This window comes from Phoxinus phoxinus (genome assembly GCF_949152265.1).
Source record: "Phoxinus phoxinus genome assembly, chromosome: 4".
Lineage (NCBI taxonomy): Eukaryota > Metazoa > Chordata > Actinopteri > Cypriniformes > Leuciscidae > Phoxinus > Phoxinus phoxinus.
In genome coordinates, this window is record NC_136879.1 from 35,727,720 (window position 1) to 35,748,279 (window position 20,560).

The 20,560-nt window shown below is 36.6% G+C and overlaps 2 protein-coding genes across 7 annotated transcripts in view; one reads left to right on the plus strand and one right to left on the minus strand.

Moving 5' to 3' along the window:
- npas1 (neuronal PAS domain protein 1) overlaps positions 1–18,176 on the minus strand; it is a 78,840-nt gene extending 60,664 nt beyond the window's left edge. For 2 of the 6 annotated variants that reach the window (XM_079609847.1, XM_079609846.1), the window contains exons 1-2: positions 17,886–18,176; positions 13,087–13,202 (exon numbers count right to left, since the gene is read on the minus strand). The gene's annotated coding sequence lies outside the window, so the exon portion shown is untranslated. Of the gene's footprint in view, positions 1–11,788; positions 11,867–13,086; positions 13,203–17,885 lie in introns of those variants that run through there. The other 4 variants (XM_079609849.1, XM_079609848.1, XM_079609851.1 and 1 more) reach the window with 3 other exon arrangements.
- The window catches only part of gab2 (GRB2-associated binding protein 2), a 508,732-nt gene that overhangs the window by 63,677 nt on the left and 424,495 nt on the right, over positions 1–20,560 (plus strand). The window lies entirely within an intron of this gene.

Consider the following 20,560-nt stretch of genomic DNA (forward strand, 5'->3'; position numbering starts at 1 on the left):
GGGCAAGTTATCTAAATAGATCACACTTCAACCCTTTTGGCCCTGCAGTCATTTCTGTCCATACAGCATGACCAAAGAGCCAGAGATGCTGGACCCGAAAGGCCTGGATCAGTTTTTATACAGCATATAGCGAAGATGATTGACAATATCTCATTAATTTATTTTGTGCGATCACATTAGAGGTAAGATATATAATAGTCCGTAACTCCAGTGGGAAGGGAGAGGTTGATGCGCGACGTTAGAGGTGAATGGCAGTAACACAGACGGCAAAGGTCACAAAGGTGACCCACGTCTGCCCCTCGCTGACCTTCTCTGGGCAACAAGGCTATAACCATGGCAACTGACTCACAAACATATGTGATGTCATCTATTATAAGAGGGTGTTGCTAGGGGGAGGGGATGGTCACACACCAACACACACACACACACACACACACACACATTGTGCTGTATGTGCCAGTGACCGAGTCATCAGCGCCTATGCCATATCCAATGATCGCTTCAACTTCCCAGACAGCCATAAAAAAATGGAAGCCGAATCAAAATAATTAGCATTCCCGTAACGCAGGGACTGTCTGTGTGCCCCCTGGCAGCGGTGAGAGGGGCTTTCTGTTTTTCTCTCTCTTTTCCCTTCTTTTTTCTCCCTTTCCAGCTCTCCGTCTCAGCCCGTGTCATTTCAGCAGAGCAGCTCTGGGTGAATGAGGTGGCATTATGGAGGACGATGACGGCAAGCAAATTACAAGTAAACCTAAGATTGCCGTCAGACAAATGTGCTGGTCCAAAAGTCAGAGAGCACTTGTAAAGATTGTGATATGATAACATTAATAGTTATAAAAACATTTGTTTTCTAATCAATAGTAATAAGTAGGGGTGTAACAATCGCAATACAAAAATGCAACGATATGTATCGTGGATAGTGACAATATGTATTGTTTATAATTTCTGTGTGAGGAAAAAATTCATGTTTTCTGTTTTTAGTGTTTTTAGTGTCAAATCTACATTAAACCACTATATATAATGTTGAACATAATGTATAATAATGCAATGGGGGAATATTTGTGGGTCCTCCTGATAATGCCAAATGTCTTATGTTACCAGTTAAAAGTGACTAGATAAATTAAAAATAATGTAGACTAGTCACAGTACAAGCATATTCTTCTGAAATAATTCTGTTTTCAGCTTCAGAATCATGAATATTTTTTTCTGGTGTCACCATTGTCCTGTGCATTGTCCAAGTCCAAGCCTATTAATTTACTTTACCAATCTATTTAATATAATACCAAATTTAGCATTTTAATCAACAGTACATTTTTTGTTAACCTTACTATATACTTACTATATGTCTTGGAATATCGCAATAAAATCGTATCGTGAGTTCAGTATCGTGATATGTATCGAATCGTGACATGAGGGTATCGTTACACCCCTAGTAATAAGACTGTCAAACTACTGTCAACATCTCAATCATATGTTTGCGAATTTATGCCCCACAAAAAAAAAAAATCCACATGAATTAAAATTGGAAATTAAAAACATGCTCATAATAGAATGTGTACTCAAGTCATTGTATGACATTGTTAATGTGTTTTAGACTAGCTTTTTAGTGCTTTTTGTCATTCATGGAGCTTGACCGCTTCAGTCCTCATCATTTCTATAGGGATAGTTCACTCAAAACCCATTATTTTCTTTATTGTTCTATGGAAGAAAAAACATCTTATGGGTTTGCAGTGAACTATCCCTTTAAAGGTGGAAGATGAGCAATTGGCTGAGTCACCACCAGTGATCAAACTGATCTCGAAAGCACATCTAGAAACACAAAAGCATGCATGGAAAGAAACACGCACATGGATCTCTGATCAGGATGTCCCAAAGTCATCTACAATCAGTGATTTGCTGTGAATTAATGACTCTATCCTAAAACCACACTCCGTCCTACACACATGGAAAGGCCCTTTCTAATTGGACATTGATTGTCAAGGCCCTCCAATCTCGTTTGAATATCTAGAGCATGTTAATTGAAGAATGGGATTGGGTGTATCTTCACGCTTAAGGGGAGGAGAGTGACATAGACAAATGAATGTACTCTCACAGACACAATTACAAGAGCTCACCCATGAGCAAACTTACACACCACAGCATAAACATGAGCTCACGGGGACTTCATCAAGACTTCATCCTTTTCCATTTAAAAAAAAAAACCCTCGCACAGAAAACTCACAGATAATTTTATGGAGAGCTCAGAGCTGTCTGACTGTAAAACATCAAACCTTCAGGTAATCCAAATGGTTTAAAACAACAAAAGACTGTTATTGGAGGAACTTACAGCTAGATTTTAAAAAATTTCTGAAGTATATGGCACTTTTTTGCTAGTTTTTTCATCCACCAGGTGAAAAACATAAGTATGATTATTTTTTTTTATTAGAATTATTCATTTTAGGGGGAAATGTGACAATGTCAGGGTGATTCAATTGTGTATCAAATGAAGAAATTAAAGAATGAAATTAAGGAAAAACAGTAGTCTGGCAATGTTTTATTTTAGCTCAATAAGTCTGTTACAATTCATGACAAGACAAAGATATATTTATAAATGAATTCATGATGTTTGTTAAATTGTGTACACAAATGTATTCAATGATATTAAAAATAGGTTTTACTCAATTAAATTTTTTTAACTTTTCATTTTAGATACAGTTCGGTCAGGTGTTAGATCTCTACACAGCACTAAATATGCATTATTTTTTATAAATAAAATTATTTTCTTGGATTCAGGCTCGTGTTGTTTTAGTTTTATTAGATCTCAGATGTGCATTTCCCACCATTGATCACAAAATTATTTTAGATTGTATGCAGTGTATGGTTGGCATTCAGGACACTACCCTCCAGCGGTCTGCCTCCGGTCTAAAAGATAGGACATTTTCTGTTAATCAAGGAATATTTTTCCTCTACATCGGCTTCTTGATTATGTGGGGTCCCTCAAGGGTCGATTTTAGGACCTTTACTATTCTCTGTGTATATGCTTCCACTGGGCTCAATCATTCAGAGATATGGCATGTGTTATTGTAATGATGACAATTTTATTTTCCAGTATGCTTGGAGCAAATTGCTTTGCTGACATGAGGTATTGGCTAGCAGACAACTTCTTACAGTTAAATGAGAGCAAAACTGAAGTTTTGATTTTCGGCTCCCCAAAGTCCTCGTTACCTAACTAGTCGATCAACTAGGCCCTTGGTAGATAAATGTACAAGATCATGCAAGTAAGGAGCTTTGGAGTGATTTTAAACTCATCACTGCTTTTGCTCATCAGTGCTGTAGTAAAAGTCCTCTTTAATTTAGTTTTCCTTCTCTTTTTCAGACTCTTATTTGCCATTGACCCACAATTTTTTCCAAAACACTCTTAGGCTGAATACTTAGAGGAGTTTTGAAAAAGCCCTAACCTTAGGTATGAGCAACAGTAATAGTGAGCTGGCTTTAGCAAACACTACTAATCAATGCCACAAGCATCGGCACATCTGAGTAAACAACTTAACCTGCCAGAAACGCCATTAAACACCTCAGTTCTTTTCATCTCTCTCTCCACATGTACATCAATCACAGCGCCACAGCATCATCAGAAAGAGTACATCTGAAATCATGATGGATGACAACTTCCCCCAGATTTCCCCTCCTGTGCCAAAGCCATTAAACTAAAGGCATCAAAATGCTCGGACGAATAAGAATCTCCTCAGTCTCGTGTCCGTCCCACCATACCAAAACCAGAGATGCTTTCGTAGTTTGAATGCGTGTGCGTGCTCACCATCATAATCCCAAAATAATTTTTGTTACAAAGCCCTTACAACTTACTTTCTTCTGTGGAACACAAATAGAGATTTTTTTATTATTTTTTATCTTGGCTGTTTTTCCATAAAGTGTCAAAGTGTTTAATAAAGGTCAATGGGGATGGGTCTGTGAAACTCAATAATGACAAAAAAATAAGTATCATACAAGTATTTTAAAGTGATATTAGTATTAGTCATGCACAATATTCCAAACCTTCTGAAGCCAAACAACAGCTTAGTTTGAGAAATAGACATAAGTTGTTAAGTTGTTATTCACTCAAAATATTGATTTCATGAAAAAAGTCATAATGTCTATCACTCTCATGGAAATTCGCAATCATTTTAAGTTTTGGTGTATTGGTGGCGAGTTCCTACAATCTCATTTGTACATTCATTTTCACAAAACCTTCATTCTTTCTTTATTTAAAAAAAATAAACATGTTTACAAAACAAATCTAATTAATATGCTACCAAAATAATTGCTAGTGATCAAATGGCTCTTTTGAGTGAATTTCAGAAGCATTTTTTTGTGCAAAATCAAAATGATTCAATTTAAATAATAATAGAATGTCCTAAGATTTGAATAATGAATGTAAATGCTTTAAAATAATGAATGATTAAAAAACTACCTTTAAAATCATTAATAATTAAAACATATTGTTCATTTAAATTTGCACATAACACACAGAGCGCATTGGACACATAGACACACACACACACACACACACACACACACTGATACTCCAAAGCATACAAAATGTATACTCAGTCTTTCCAGGCTCATATTTTCTGCCATAAACACACGCTATCAGGCCAAATGGCATGGGGCACAGGACGCAGCTCAAGTCATTATTAGCGGTGCCCTCCGTATTGTGTTGGGAGTGAGCTGTGATTGCCAGTTATGTGTAATATGCTGTGAATGTGCATTGACATGGCTGACTGCTCAGCAATATACAAGGCAATTAACTTGATTGCCCTATCTCAGACTAACGCTACCAGCCCGAGTGAGAGAATGAAGACACAAAGAAATACGGCATCAGATGCTCAGCTAAAGCTAAAGCTATGAGTGCCGGAAAGAACAGTTAGCAGGAGACAAATGCTGGCCAGTCAATTTTGCTGTGCTTTGTCAATCTTTAAGGCAGGAAATGCCTGGACAGTTTAAAGCAGTGAAATTAATGTGTGGACTATCAAAGTGTCTTAAAGTTGGCATTATCAGAACCAAACTGCAACAAAAAAGACTTCTGAAGAAAATATGAGGGCTATTTCCTGTGTGTTTCCTTGCTGGTATGCCAGGGCATCACTGTGCATCTACTTTACTGATAAAAATGTGCTGTAGGATTTACATTGAAACAATTTTAATTCAGAAATTGCTAAGTTTCAAATAATTACAAAGAAATGGCAAGCAACATATTGAATTACACATGAAAGCAGAAAGACTTGTAAAATGTATGTGGCGAGCAGGACGAGGTACGTGAGAGAGCGGCGCGAGACCGGTGGCGTGATTAATGATGAACGACACCTGCGCGACGCACCGGTCTCGTTTCTCTCACGGAGGAGCGGAAGCATAAAAGGAGGAGCGACGACAGTGAAGATCAAGAGAGGAACAGGCCTGATTTTATGTTGTGTTTTATTTCTGTTCTGTGTGGCCAGCAGTCGTCCGCTAGGGGCTGCTGGCTTATACTTTCATTTTTTTTTTTTTTTTTTTATGATTAAAGTCTTTAAAGGTTCCAGCCTCCTTCTTCACATAACAACATACCTCGTTACAATGTACTAAAATTATCTTACCAACAAACATTTACAAACACACAGCATCGCAAGTCTGTGGCAAGTAGTTTCTTGTTATTATGACATGTGGACTTACATAGATCATGCTCTTGAGCAAAATACGGTAAGCAAGCTAACATGCAGTTCAATCTACATATTCCATTCTATATACAAATTTAATTTAAAGGAAAGTGCCGTTTTTTTTAAGAGTGTGTGAATGTCTAATTCCCCAGGGAACCCCGTAGTATGACGTAAGTGGAAACCCACGATTGAATCATCTGTAAATAAAGCAAAACAAATAGAAAAGTAATCCTGAGATGCCATTTTTGTTATTTACGGCAATAATCTGACATTATTTCGATCTCACACTGATTAATAAGCAGAAGTTATTAGTTCACCAACTGCATGACGTCAATAATAACTGTTCTATTTTGTCGAACGAATGTGGTTTGAATGACAGATATGCAACAAAGTTATTGTGTCTCAGGAAACAGTCATGACTGTTAATTTCTCCAATGATTTTATACGTTTCTAAAAAAAAAAAAAAATTGTCAATTTAAGTTAAGTCCGTAAAATCTAAAATGTTGCTACTGCATTTTTTTTTTTTGCTAATGTTCTGGCAACCACAGCTGCCAGTTTTTACAATTGTATTGATTTTTGTTTTAAGTGTACGAAAAACGCACACATGGTTGCCGATAGGTGGTTGCTTGGTTAAAATAGTTGTTGCCGAGTTATAGATGTAAATTTTCACTTCCAAACCGGTTTTACCAAAAACTCTAATATACACTTCTGCCCAAACTCCTATGTCTTCCAATGTTCTATTAAAAGGTAGTCCTGCTCCCAACAAACGGCATTGATTCAGACAGAATTTGGCATATTGTTATCAAAAAAAGAGCAATATTTGAAAACACCACAGAGGTATTTACTCTTCAATTGGCTTACGTTATCTATGCATTTTTTTTTCATTTATTATCATCTAAAAAAAAACTACAGACTTTAAATGACACTATGTTTAGGGATATGGATGAAAAACAATCTTCGCAGTAAGGCTTTGAGCCCACAATATCACATATCTGACCAAGAAACAGACACAACCCACAGTTGTTTTGTTGAATGAAAGCCTGAGAAAATATGGCATGCCGGGAGCCAACAATTACATGCAAAACACATTGCTAGATAGGGAAGGAGCCGACAAACAAACGTTGAACAAACAGGAGATGGGAGCGAACAGAACATCCCGAGGGATGAAACCTGCCGCGTGCGCTTTCTGACTCACTCACCAAGCTCATGTCTTTGGCTAGTTGACTGGAATCCCCATTTCAAATATGGGGGAAAATTGCGTATAAATGGCAGAGATTTGATGAGTTTTTGTAAAAATGTTTAGTTGTCAATAAATTCATTTGTTTTGCAAATTGCCAGTTGAACTTAATAAAACATTCAGTGACATTCCTACTACTTTCGTACAAATACATAGTAGAAAAGAGGTGCGTTCCCGAACTTCCCGCAATGTCGCAATTACAAGATTCCAACTTTGTGTAATCTCTGAATTTTCTGAGAGCTCAAACTTTTACCACCTGTTGCAATGTCATGCGGTAGCACTCAAAATGGCAGCTGCTTCAGCGGTAAAATGTAGTTAAAGCTGCAGTCGGCAATTCTGGCAGATTGAGGGGACTTAGCCAAACTCATCAGTGCGTGAGCACTTTTTCTCTTGCCATCACGCTTCATACAATCCAACAAACCTGCGAACTTCAGGCGTGTGCATGTGATATTGTAACATGCGCGATGGGGGAGGGGGGGATCTGTTGCACAAACTGTGATTGACAGTCAGATCTCACACAGCCCTGCGCTGATTGGACCAGAATAACCGGGAGCGGTGGATTTTTGCAACCCAAATAACAGGCTTTAGGTGGAGGTAGAAGCGCAGGTTTTTTTCTAAAACCGGCTGATTTATGTTGTTCTGAGTGTCGGTTTCAGTGAATATGATCCAAAAAAATCTTGCCGACCTCAGCTTTAAGCAGTTGTTTCGTAATTTTTTAGTTTAATAATTTCAATAATTGACTTTTGTTAATATGCAAGCAATAATACGAAAGACATACAATACAGATTATTGTCCCTAGAACAAAGTTTGAATGTTCTGCTAAATATTGTTTATTAATAAGGCGTTTACATAACAATTATTACTTGTTATATAGTGGTTTTCCCTATTGATACATTTTGGTGTTAATAGTTAATTTGGCATAGAAATGCACAATTCCAGGTCCGAGGATGTGAACAGCTCCAAGAACATAATGGGTTTATGTAATTCCCACTATAGCGCCCCTTACGTAACACATACGTAATGAATTGCATTCTGACTCATTTAAGAATGCAATAATGTGTGAAATCGAGTTTTTGTGGAATGGATTGTACGGTCACGTTCTAGGGAGAAATGCGATTCGGGCCTTTCAATCTTTTTTGTCAATAACCAGTTCATTCTTTCACTCTGTCCCATCCTATGTGTGTGTATTTGCAGGTCTTTCTCTTCATGTACGTTTCAGGTTACAGTGTCAACGCTCCCTAGTGGCTCTCATTGGCTGCTGTGATGGTGTCAGTTGCCCCGGGGTTTGCCCTCTCACTGATCAGTCTCTAATCCTCACTGATGGGGGTCTGCCTGGGTCTAGCGCTGGGATTAGGGGGGCACGGGACCACATCTCTGGGGCAGCTGGCCGTTCCCTCCAGAGAGAGGAAGCTCAGAAATATATGCTGAGGCAGGAATTCTGAGAAGTTGACTGAAAGGATATGCAGGCAAGACATTATTAATGGTACTCGTTAAGGCAAACGTCACAATTATTATTGTTCACTTGAACAAACTCTGAACCTTAAGTATTAAACTTTGGCACCAAAGTTTACGATTCATACATTTTGTTTTTTGGTGAGAAGAGATACAAGGTTTAGGTTTAGTTGGAAAATAGGTTTCCTTTGATGGCCATTCAAAAGTAGTGTGTTCTGATCTCAATGTTTTGCAAGAAAGACTGTTCAAAAGTTTGGGGCCTGTACGATTTTTTTATTTTACAATACTCATTAAAGATGTTTTTAACTGCTCAAAAGTGACAGTAAATATATTTATAATGTTAGAGTTTCATTTCAAATAAATGCTGTTCATTTTGAACTTTGCATTCATCAAAAATCCTGAAAAGGGTATCATGGTTTCCTCAAAAATATTAAGCAGCAAAACGGGTTTTCAAAATTGATAATCATTTTTTTCCCAACTGCTTAGACACGTTTTCTATGTCACCTTTATTTTAAAACTCTACACACAATTCCCAAAACTGCACACACAAAATGCAAAATGCCTCACATCTCCTTCAAAATGTAACACTGCATTCGAAATGCCATAAACACATGTCAGAATGAAGCATTTGCATCAAATGGCAAACACTTCTTTCATAATAGTACATTTTTGGATATACCATGTAAACACTGTTGTTCTGAATCTAAAGTTCTTTGGTCTTTCATAGGCTTATATCTACATTTCAATACAATGTTCTACAGTGAAAGTAATCTGCTGAGAGGGGGAACAACACTGTAAACACCGATGCAATGTAGACACAGAGCATATTTATCAGGCCAAACATTACTGTTGTATAGAGTAGCATACAACAAAACCATAAACATATGTAAACCAAAAGTATATTCTTTAGAATACAGTAAAGAACACAATTGTGTGTGTGGGGTCTCTGTCCATTGTTGGCATCCATTGTTCAAAACAGGTAATCTGACCTTTGACCTATTTATAGGCCTATACTACAGTAAAGCAGTGAATGGTTAGTGATCAGTAAAGCAATTAGTGTTTGCACATGTGAGGGATGTGTGTGTGTGACCTGGTGAATAAGTGTAGCATTTTGATTGGTTGTGTTTAGAAAAGGAAAGCAAGTCGCTTCCTGTTAGATTTTTGTGTGTTAGGTAGAGAATTGTGAGTAGAGTTTTGAAAAAAGTGTTTTATGCTATTGAAAACAGTCAAAGGCTGAGAAATAGCTTATGGGTTTGGAGATTTGATGTGTAGTTTTGCACTTTGAGTGAGAGGTTTCAAAAATCGTGTGACATGAAAAGATTTTGTGTGTAAGCAGTTGGAAAAAACTGTAATAAGAAATGTTTTAAACAGCAAATTAGCAGATGTGAATCATTTCTGAAAGATCATGCGAGTAATGATGAGTAATGAAATTAAACTTTACCATCACAGAAATAAAAAACATTTTAAAATATATATTCATTCATTATTTTAAATTGTAATATTTCACTGTTTTTACTGCCTTTTTTTGATCAATTAAATCTTACTGTCCCCATTTTTTTTTTCATGTTAGTGTATATAGCACAAAAAAATACATACATATTTAAATTTCCATGTCATTTAAAAAAGCTATGGTTAAGTTTTACTTGTTTATAAAATACATCATATAAAATAGTAATACACACACACACATATATACACGTGTGTGAGTGTGTGTTTAGTTTACCACACCACTACAAACCAGAAGACAAAACATTCTTTAGTACATTCTTCTGTCAAATTTTTTTTCTGTGTATATATGTATATATATATATATATAATTAATATTTGGGCTGCAATGCTTGCATCACACATCAAGACTGTGTGTTTCTTGTGTTGTGTTGTCTGTCTGTCAAAATGAAACGAAACAGACTGCACAATCAGACAGAACAGCCCAGCTCAGCTCTTAACATAGAGAAGGCGGGCAACTCGAGGATTTAAGCGCTCTCCTCCCCCTCTCTCTCCTCACCCCCTTTCATGAATTAAAAGAACAGTCTGCAGGGGGAAGCATAGTTAATTCTGATCAGATCTCTCTCTCCCTCCACTTCCCCTGGCGTCTCTCTCGGCCTGACAGACATAGATGGGATCTGACAGTAAACAGCCGAGCGGATGCCTTGCGCGTGATTGACACGCAGGCAGGTCGCCGCGCGCCCGCCCAGCACCTAATCCTGCCCTGTCAGGTCTAATTGGAGAGGTGGAGCCCCGTGTCACCGGGGCAACTGATTGGCAGGACCTTGCATAGATATGAGCCGTAGATGAGGGGTGCAGTACTACTTCACTGCTAATAGAGATACGGAGACTGATATAAACAGACACGCAAACATTTATGCATATTTTACACACAAATGCACTTTTACTTACCATACTGGACGAGTTATAAAAATATACTGACAGATATTACAGATCACATATGCACACTATTAAATGCACAACGTACTATGATGGGCCGCACTATGGTGGCCCGTTAGAGGTATAATTTAGAAGTGTGAAAGTGTTTCTAGCCCTGTTTATAATCTGGTTTTAAGATGATGACACTAAATACAGGTTTAAACGGGATCTAAAACGTTTTGAGCTTGTCCACTTTTTACCACTTCCAGAGGTAGTCGAAAACAAATTCGACCGGATTGCTTTCGTAGTGTAAACGCTCTTGTAGTCAAATGTGTTCGAACAGCCACAAAAGACCGCCTACTCTCCGCCTGCTGACCTAATGCTTAAAGAACAAGTTCGGTATTTTACACTTAAAGCCCTGTTTACAGATCGTATCTGATGAAATAGAACGGTTAAGATTAAACTTTGGACAGATGCTGCTGTCGCGAGAATTTTAGGTTTATATCGCTTTCCCCCCTCACCCCCACAATGATTGTCTATGTGCACTGGAAGATTCCTTCCTAAAACACATTAAACTTTCGTTTACAAAGACGTGAAACTCACTGAGTGGTCAGGGGTGTTCACTGATACGGTTTCAAAAAAAATCGCTGAAAAAGATGCATTCCAACAGGTTTTATCGTAGTTTTTGTCCAACTCCATGACTTGTATTGAATGTGCTGTGTGAGGTGCGGTATTACTCCGCCGCTGGAGTGTCTATTATTCAAGCTCTCAACGGAAGAATCACGGGTGTGACACGTTTGGCAAAATAGGTCCACAAAAGCTAAACAAACCTAAAATTCTCGCGACAGCAGCATGTGTCCACATTTTAATCTTAACCGTTCTATTTCATCAGATACGATCTGTAAACAGGGCTTTAAGTGTAAAATACCGAACTTGTCCTTTAATCATTATGAGACGAGACGCGCTAGCCAGACGAGATTTAAACTTTGTTGGCTGAAAACCCAAGTTTAGTTTGAAGACAAAAAACGCACCAAGAACGTTCTCTCACCATTCCTGATTTCTAACACACACTCACTGTGTTCGGCTGGTCTTGCGGCTGTCAGAGCAGAAATCAAAGCTACCGGTACTGCTCTCCATGTGTTTTCCGTCGTCTTATGTAAAATGCGCAAATTTATTTTGTCCATTAGTTCGAAAGATCTGAAAAAAAGAAAAAAAACTTGCCAGTAGACTCGAAGAAATCAGGACTGAAGTGGTTGAAAGTGGACGTATTATTCAAATTTCTAGTAATATTGCTTATACAGGGAGTAAAAATTATTACAAGGGTCACAATTGTTTTTGTAAAACGCAATGTATACAATGACTCAAATACACCTCTTCTATGATCATGTTCATTTTTATATTTTTGGGGGAATAAAATAAAAAATGTCAGGGTGATACAATTGCACTAATGTGATATGAGAAAATTAAATATATATGTAATTTTTTCATATCACATTAGTGCAGTTCTATTTATATATATATTTATATATATATATATATATATATATATATATATATATATATATACACACACACAGTTTTGGTTTGGTTTATATATTGTTAAAAATTAACAAAACTGATTTGGCAGACAAATGTTTTCCAAATATTAAATAGCAGAGAAACAAAGTAAAGGGGTGCAACAAACATGCAGAGAAAAAAAAACACTTGAGTCAAGATCATCAAGACTTTTTAAAAAATATAAGCAAAATGTACCTTTTTATCACAAGACAAGATTAGTTCCGGTTATAAAATGTCATATGATGTGACTCCCCAAAAAGAATGACTTAATATGCTAATTAATAATATTTATTAATTGCATTTAAATGTTTATCTAAAGTGACTTACATTGCATTTTAGGAATATATTTTTATCAGTTCTTGCTTTCCATGTGAATCGAACCCATGGCCTTGGCGTTGTTAGTGTTAGTGTTGTTGTGCATTACTGTTTGAGCTACATTAAAATTTTATGATATTTGTAAAAAATAATAACCTTGAAAAATGTAATAACTTGCTTGCACTATTTACAAAAAGACGTTTATGTACTCATCAGGTCCATAAATATTTTGTCCCAGATCCTGTGACATCAAGTGATGGCCTTGTAGTTGTGCCATATGGTTAATGTGTTTAAGTGCTTTTCATTAGCATTTTTTGTTCATGTTTTGTATGTGTGTTTTTTTTCCCCAATTATTATTATTCATCAAATCATTAGGTGCGTGTTTGTCATTTTCATCTGCAGGTGTACGTTGCCTCCAGAGTTTAAATCTAAGGGTGTTTGTTGCATGACCCCACCATTACATGTGTGTCTGCTGTGGAGTGATTGACAGCTGCCACTGACCTGTAGCAGTCAGAAAGCCATGATAGAGGTCACCGGGTCAGACAGAGCAGCGTTGCTCTAGAGACGACCTCAGCCCCTCATCTGCATACAAGCCTTCATTAGTAGCACCACGCAGCCTGCATAACAGCACCATAAATTAATAAGGCAGCTATAGGAGAGGGTGCGGTAGAGAGCACACTTAATTAGGGCAAGGTACAGTCACAGGGGCCAAATTTAAGTGTATAAAAATATTGCAGATATTCCGGAAACAAATGTGTCTGAATGTGTTTGTTTAGTACAACAGATGCTTTTATGATAAGCTTATCTAAACTCAGATTAAATACAATCAGAGAAACAGTCTACCTTAGTGTGAACTGTACTAGTCTTGATGGTTCTTATGGAGGCTTTTGTCAGCTGATAAAAAAAAAAAAAAAAGTGCAGTTAAGTTAAAATATTATAAACATTTGGAAAAAATATTGTCTACTAAGTCAAAGTCATGTGGTGCAACCATTATGCAGAAAAAAAGGAAATTATATAATAAAGAGACTTTGCAGACCCTCACGACTGTGTGTAAAGGTCAATAAGTCTCTTAAAATATTTTAAGAATTTGGCCTTTTTGTGACATGCCAATGTTAGTTCAGGTTATAAAAGTCATGTGGTGTGACTCCTCAATATGTAATATTCATTAATTACTCATTTATGATATTTTTAAAAACATACTTTTTTGAAAATAATGATTAAGATGTCAAGATTCACATACAACACCTATCAACTATATATATATATTATATATTTATTATATAACAAGAAAAAAATAACCATAGCTTTATTTAAATTATATGCATGTTTATACACGTACACACTAATATCCAAAAGTTTGGGAACAGTGCGATTTTTTTCATGTTTTTAAAGTCGTTTGTGCTCATTATTTGATAAAAAAAATACAGTAATATTGTAAAATATTATTACAATTTAAAATAACTTTTCTATCGTAATATATTTTAAAATGTGATGAAGAAACATTTCTTATTATAATCAATGTTAAAATTTTGAAAATAGATTTACTTTTTAGTATTTTTGTGGGATTTTTTTTTTCAAGATTATTTGGTGAATATAAAGTTCCAAAGAAAAGCATTTAGTTGAAATAGACATATTTTGTAACATTTTAAATGTCTTTACTATCAATTATCAATTTAAAGGGTTAGTTCACCCAAAAATGTTTGTCATTAATTACTCCCCTTCGTGTCATTCCAAACCTGTAAGACTTTCGTTCATCTTTAAAACACAAATAAAGATATTTTTAATTAAATCTGAGAAATTTCTGTCCCTCCATTGACAGCTACGCAACTACCATGATGCTTTAAAAACGTAATAAACAGATCGTAAAACTAATCCATATGAATTGAGCGGTTTAGTCCAAATTTTCTGAAGAGACTCGATCATTTTATATGAACAGATTTAATTAAGGCTTTATTCACATATAAACATTCACCAAGAAGTTTGTTCTTAAGCGACAAAAAGGTTCAGTTGAGCTTCTGTGTATGTTCGCTGATAAACATTTATATGTGAAAAAAAGTCTATTCATTCTGTTCATCATATAAAGCAAACTTTTTGATGCGCAAAAACAAGCTTCTTGCGTAAGCTCAAACGTGCTGCTTAACACGAGCATGAACCTCATTGGTTCTCAAACATGCTTGAGTTTCCGTTTACCACAACTGATGTGTGAGTTGATGAATGTTTGTTTACATGTGAATAAAAGCCTAAATTAAATCTCTATTTGGACTAAACCACTCAATTCATATGTCTCTTTATGAACTTTTTGAAGCATCAAAGTGGGAGTTGCGAAGCTGTCAATGGAGGAACAGAAATCTCTCAGATTTCATTAAAAAGATCTTCATTTATGTTCCAAAGATGAATGAAAAACTCTTACGGGTTTAAAACAACATGAGTGTGAGAAATGAATGACAACGTTTTTTTGTGGGTTGAACTAATGCTACCTTGCTGAATAAAAGTATTCATTTATTTTAAAAAAATCCAAACTTTTGAACGTTAGTATATGTAAGGAAAACGTTTGTACTTACACCACATGACATCTGTGGACTTTTTATTATGCTAAATTCTAAAAAGTTTTTTTTTTTTTACATTAGAAAACCAACATGAATATGAACAATGTGAGCCGGCGATTTATGGTAATTATTACCAAGTTTATGGTAATAAGCTATGACGCGGTTTGGCGGTAACCAATCAGAATGTAGAAGTCCTCCGCCTGAGAGGATTCCAGAGCGTCGACGAATCTTTCTACGGCGTCGTTGGCAGGGCGGCGAGAATGAATTTTGCCGCTCTCGCCGGCGGCGGTGTAAACGCCCGGTTATTCGCCATCATCTCAAGGGAGACCCATGACATGCTGATTTCTAAAGATCACATTATTGTCTGTTAATCCTGTTTCCTCTTGAACCTCTGAAAAGAGAGGAAATTAGCTCAGTTGTCACAGGAAGTAAGACTCCGCCGGTGGAGATGGACAGAGTGTGAGAGGAGGCTGACTGGGCCGCAGCGGGGCTGGAGCGCTGGGATGCCCGCTGTGCTCTGGAGGAAATTCTCAGGGCAATCGATGGTAGGGATTAAGGCTGGGTTTTGGGCTCAAAGGCCTGGATCTCTGCGTTATCCTCTAGGGGAACGTTGGGAGCGCAAGTGGAGAGGAGAGGAGCTAACCTGGAACTGTCAAGTGCGCATGAAGGGCTTCTGAAAGCCAGGCAGGAAGATTCGCAGGGGCCGCTTCAATGCACGGAGCCGCTCGCGCGTGCTCACCATGCCATGGTAACCTTATTCAATATTCTATGGAAGACGGAGCTACTCAAAGTTTGAACTTGGAGAAGAAGAAGAAGAAGAAAAAAAAAGCAGCCTCTGAGAAGACTGGATGTGCTTAACTCACTTCTCGCTACTTGCTATAGAATCATGCCAGGCATCCATATTGATTCTGAATGGTCAATGCAATCATCTTCACTCCGCGCTCCCCGGGGTGAAACCGAACTCGACGCTTGAATTCACGACTCATTACAAAACGAGACTGAAAAAAACACATGCGCACAAGAAGACCATGGGGAAATTACAGGAGAGCTATGGTGAATCTCAGAATTAAACAGCATAATTAATCATAGCGGAAAAAAGACAGCAAGAGAGGGGGAAAAAACAACCACATTGCTAATAAACTTAATAATAATTGCATTTCTTTTCCACATCAGAAAATGCAATCAGTTCAACCATGAACTGCCTAACTAATCTGCATCAGACGTCTGCCTGGCCTTCTGTGCCAAAAACCAGTGACCTGAACACATGACATGAGCACTAAATCTATCAGAGAAAGTTGATTTCATCTGACATACCAAGAGGTGAAAATATATATAAGTTGTCTTATTTTCCCCACTCAGAACAGGAACCAAATTACACAATTGACAGTGGTCACAAAAAGTATTGGTTAAAAAAACAGCTACACTACCATTCAAATGCTTTGGATCAGTAAGACTTTAAAAATAAGAAATTAATACTTTAAAAAGTGATAGTAAAGACTATTATAATGTTATAAAAGGTTTCCGTTTTGAAATAAATGCTGTTCTTTTGAATTTCTGTTCATCAAAGAATCCAAAGTAAAAATGTATCACGGTTTCCACAAAAATATTAAGAAGAAATTAAACGGTTTCATATCACGGGTTATGGTGACTAAATAATATTAACGTTATCAATATTATCACAGTATTATTCAAATGTGCTGGAAATGTTAAAAAAGTACCGATGCACACACATAAATCATATACCAAGTTTTAGCTATATCAAAACCCAATGAATAACAAATAAAACTATCAGCACTCTGCACTTTTTTGTTTGCCTAACAAAGTTCAAAATGCTTTCAAAAAGTATTAATGTCACTTTTATGAGCTTTTCTTGCAATGACTTTTAACCAAATGGTTTCAAGGTTAGTTTTAATGGATAAAGGAAGACAGTTCTCCTCAAGGTCAGAGTAACCACAGGTGTAATTAACGTTAGCTAATTCTTCACATTAAAGGGGCTATATGGAACTTTTTCCCCAAAATAAACGAAACAATAGCCTTTTTATTTTACCATTTATGACTCAAACATCTGCTGATGAGCATACTGACACCTTGTCTGCTCACAGTGGGTGCACCTATAAGCCTGTATCCTATTTTTCCTATTTTCTGTCGGGTCGGATTTTTCCCGCGCTTTCTGCGGATGTGACGTCAAGCGCGTTCATGTTAAACGTTTCAGATCACTCAGAACATGTTATCTCAAACAATATTTGACTGTTGACATGTATTTGACTGTTCTTACCTCTAAACATAATGTTGACCTGGCCTCCTTGCAGCAGATGACTTGTGAAGTGTGCACGTACGAGCGAGCAGAAAGGAAGAGCAGTTCTGTTTTTTGGCCACAGGTGTCAGTCGCGAGTTTAAATTTCAGAAAAACGCATATAGCTGCTAGCCTCTTTAACTATGAACGTTTTCCACAAACATTTAACATCCACAAAGTGTACCAATGACGTTTTATTATTTAAAAGCCTTTTTTTGACATTTTTTTTTTACTTGACTAGTAGGTCTACATTTACTGCTTACATCATTATTTCAAATAAATGCTATTATGTAATGTTAGCATCGGTTCTACTTTAAGTTACCGATACCATAGTGTTAGACGCTGATCGGCATAACTTAACCGTCTCAGTTTTTATTTATGATAGTGAGTTATAGACAGTAGCCTACTAGTGAGTTATAGAGAGAGAGTGTTTCGCTAGAAATTAATTATCTTAACGTTACCTGTCCATCAAAAAGAAGCAACGTGGTCATTCAAATTCAGGATTTTCTCCGTCATCGGTTCTTTCAACCGACCTTCATACCGATGTTAAACGCTCGTTGGTTGTATTCGTCGGTCTTTCTTTCTGTGTTCTTGCTTCAGACATTTTCTGCTTCTTCGGACGTACAGGTACAGATTCTCCCGTTGTCTCCGCAGGTGAAGCATAATATAATAAGTGTGTTTTGTTTGTCTATTTTCGCACTTCATCAAAAACTTCGCTGCTAGCTCGCCTAAAGACTCAAGAGACAGCAGCAGCCAATGAGCGTCTCTCTGACGCCGCGCGCGCCCACGTAAAAAAACACACACACAAAAAACACTTAATTAGTAATTACAAGTTTCAACGTGGCAAAATAACGACTAAGTAGGCCTAATTAATATTTGACAACTTTTATAGACAACTATTTTGAGCTATATATGAGCTCAGTAGCTATTAAAGCGATAGGGATTAAGGTGACTCACAGCTTTATGTCATCTAAAGGACAAATGACTCTTCTCAAAAACAAAATATATGCTAGGCCTATTCCTATAGCCTAACACTTTTTTTTAGCTCTAAACTGTTGAATGCACCTTAAAGTGTCCAAATACATTTTGGGGACACTGGAAATACTTTACTAACAATGTCCACAAATGCCAAATGAAAGTTGGTGCTTGTAAGAAGATGGTAAAAAAAGAGACTAAAATCTAATCAAAATAAAAAAGGTAATTATATCCAGTAACTGAAAAGCAAAATAGAAAAACTAATCCAAGTCTTGGGTGTTGCTAGCTGAATTTGACTGTTTTCAGCTGATAGTGCCAGCACCATTTACCTTGGCATTCATCAATTTGACCATCAGATGATCAATAGCAGCATCCTTACTCCCAGCACTGCCATCAATCGAGCTATCAGAATCGAAACACCCACAGTGACCCGGACAATCGATGTGTAGTCTAAGGACAAACATGGACCTGAGGAATCAGACTTATCCTGGCTGTTCTGGAAATAAGAGAGATAGCCAGAGGTAGTTGTCACACATTTTACTATTCATCACTGTTGGCCAATGTTTTTATATTTTTTGTTTCAGAATTGTTTAACTAATTCAATTATGAAACAGAATGAATAAAACAGCAAACAAATATATATATTTTTTAATAATAAACTGCAAAAAAATATTTAAAAAAAATAGTCAGACGGCATTATAAAACTGCAACATTTAAACAACTTATTGTATTTGTATGGACATTTTATATTTATGAACAATTTTTTTTTTGTCCCACTACAGGCCTAAAACTTTTCAGATTTACAATCTACCTTGACCATAGAGAGAGAGAAATATATGGTTTTTGAATTTATTAGAAATTTGGAGGATTGAAAAGACTGAACATAGATGTTTTAAACCATCAGATAAATCCAAATAAGCCTTTTTTATCTAATCAAAACGTTATTGTTTGCAGTAGTACGGATATTAGGATGCTGGTTACAGGTGTGTTTGGGGTGCTGGTGTGTTGATATCGATGCTCCATCTGTGGCGGGATATGAATCGTTTGGATTCGGACGCATCTGAATTCAACACTCGGAAAGACACGGATGAGCAGCGATACGTGCCTCGACTGATCATAAGACGAACCGGACATGTTTACTTTCAGACTTTGAAACTTTCCGGAAAGTAGTTGGCGAGAATTCTGATCTGCCGAGACAAAAGAAGAATCAAACCAGGAATCTTTCTATATCCTAAAAATGAGCATGCCTATCATCACATAAGGACGTTTAAATTAAGTGTTTAGTCATTTCTACACACAGCATATGTGTTCATAACATTTAGGCTATTCTTTTAAAAACTCAAAATGAGCTGGAACATTAAAGGATGAATATGTATCTCTAATGAACATAACTTATCCGCGTTTACAGGTGTTGGTGTGAGTCAGAGGTCCGAATGATTCAAATGGACAGAATGTCAAAGGTCCAGTATTGAAAGTTCAACAAGCGAGACACCTAGTGGTCAGTTTTTGTCATTGCATCTGAAATGACTATGTAAATACTAAAAAAACCTTACCTGTAATAATTATGGTGACTAAAAAGATCGAAACAATCCACTGTGAAGAAGTCTATTAGAGGCGGGAAATGTCATAGACATTTATTGTGAGATATCTTATTTATTAAACAAACTATTATCTAACATAAAAATTAACCAAGGATTAAAAGTAGCTAGATACACCAAATATGCCTTTTTATTTTTTTTATACATAAATCCTTTAACGTCATGATTTTGACGATTCTTTTCAAATAATAGGCTATTGCATTCATTCATTTTTGGAAACTTTTAAACATTTAACTTAACTGACTCAGTTATTATTGTAAAAAAATAAAAGGTACTTACATACAGACTCAAGCGAGTTGGAACAGCCTCAAAGATAAACTATTTCAAACACACTCTTTAAAGGTTATAACAGGGTTACCCTGAAATAATACACACTCTTCTTGGGGAACTCATTATTTACAGCTCAGATTCCCAGTGAGCATTTGCAGAATTAATCCTGTATGGATGACCATATTATTCTGAAATGAGACGTTGATCAGCATAACGAATCTGAATTTTGAACTCATAAAGAGTCAGGCAGTGATATCAGTGTCCAGCTAAACTAGATTTAATCTAAAACTATT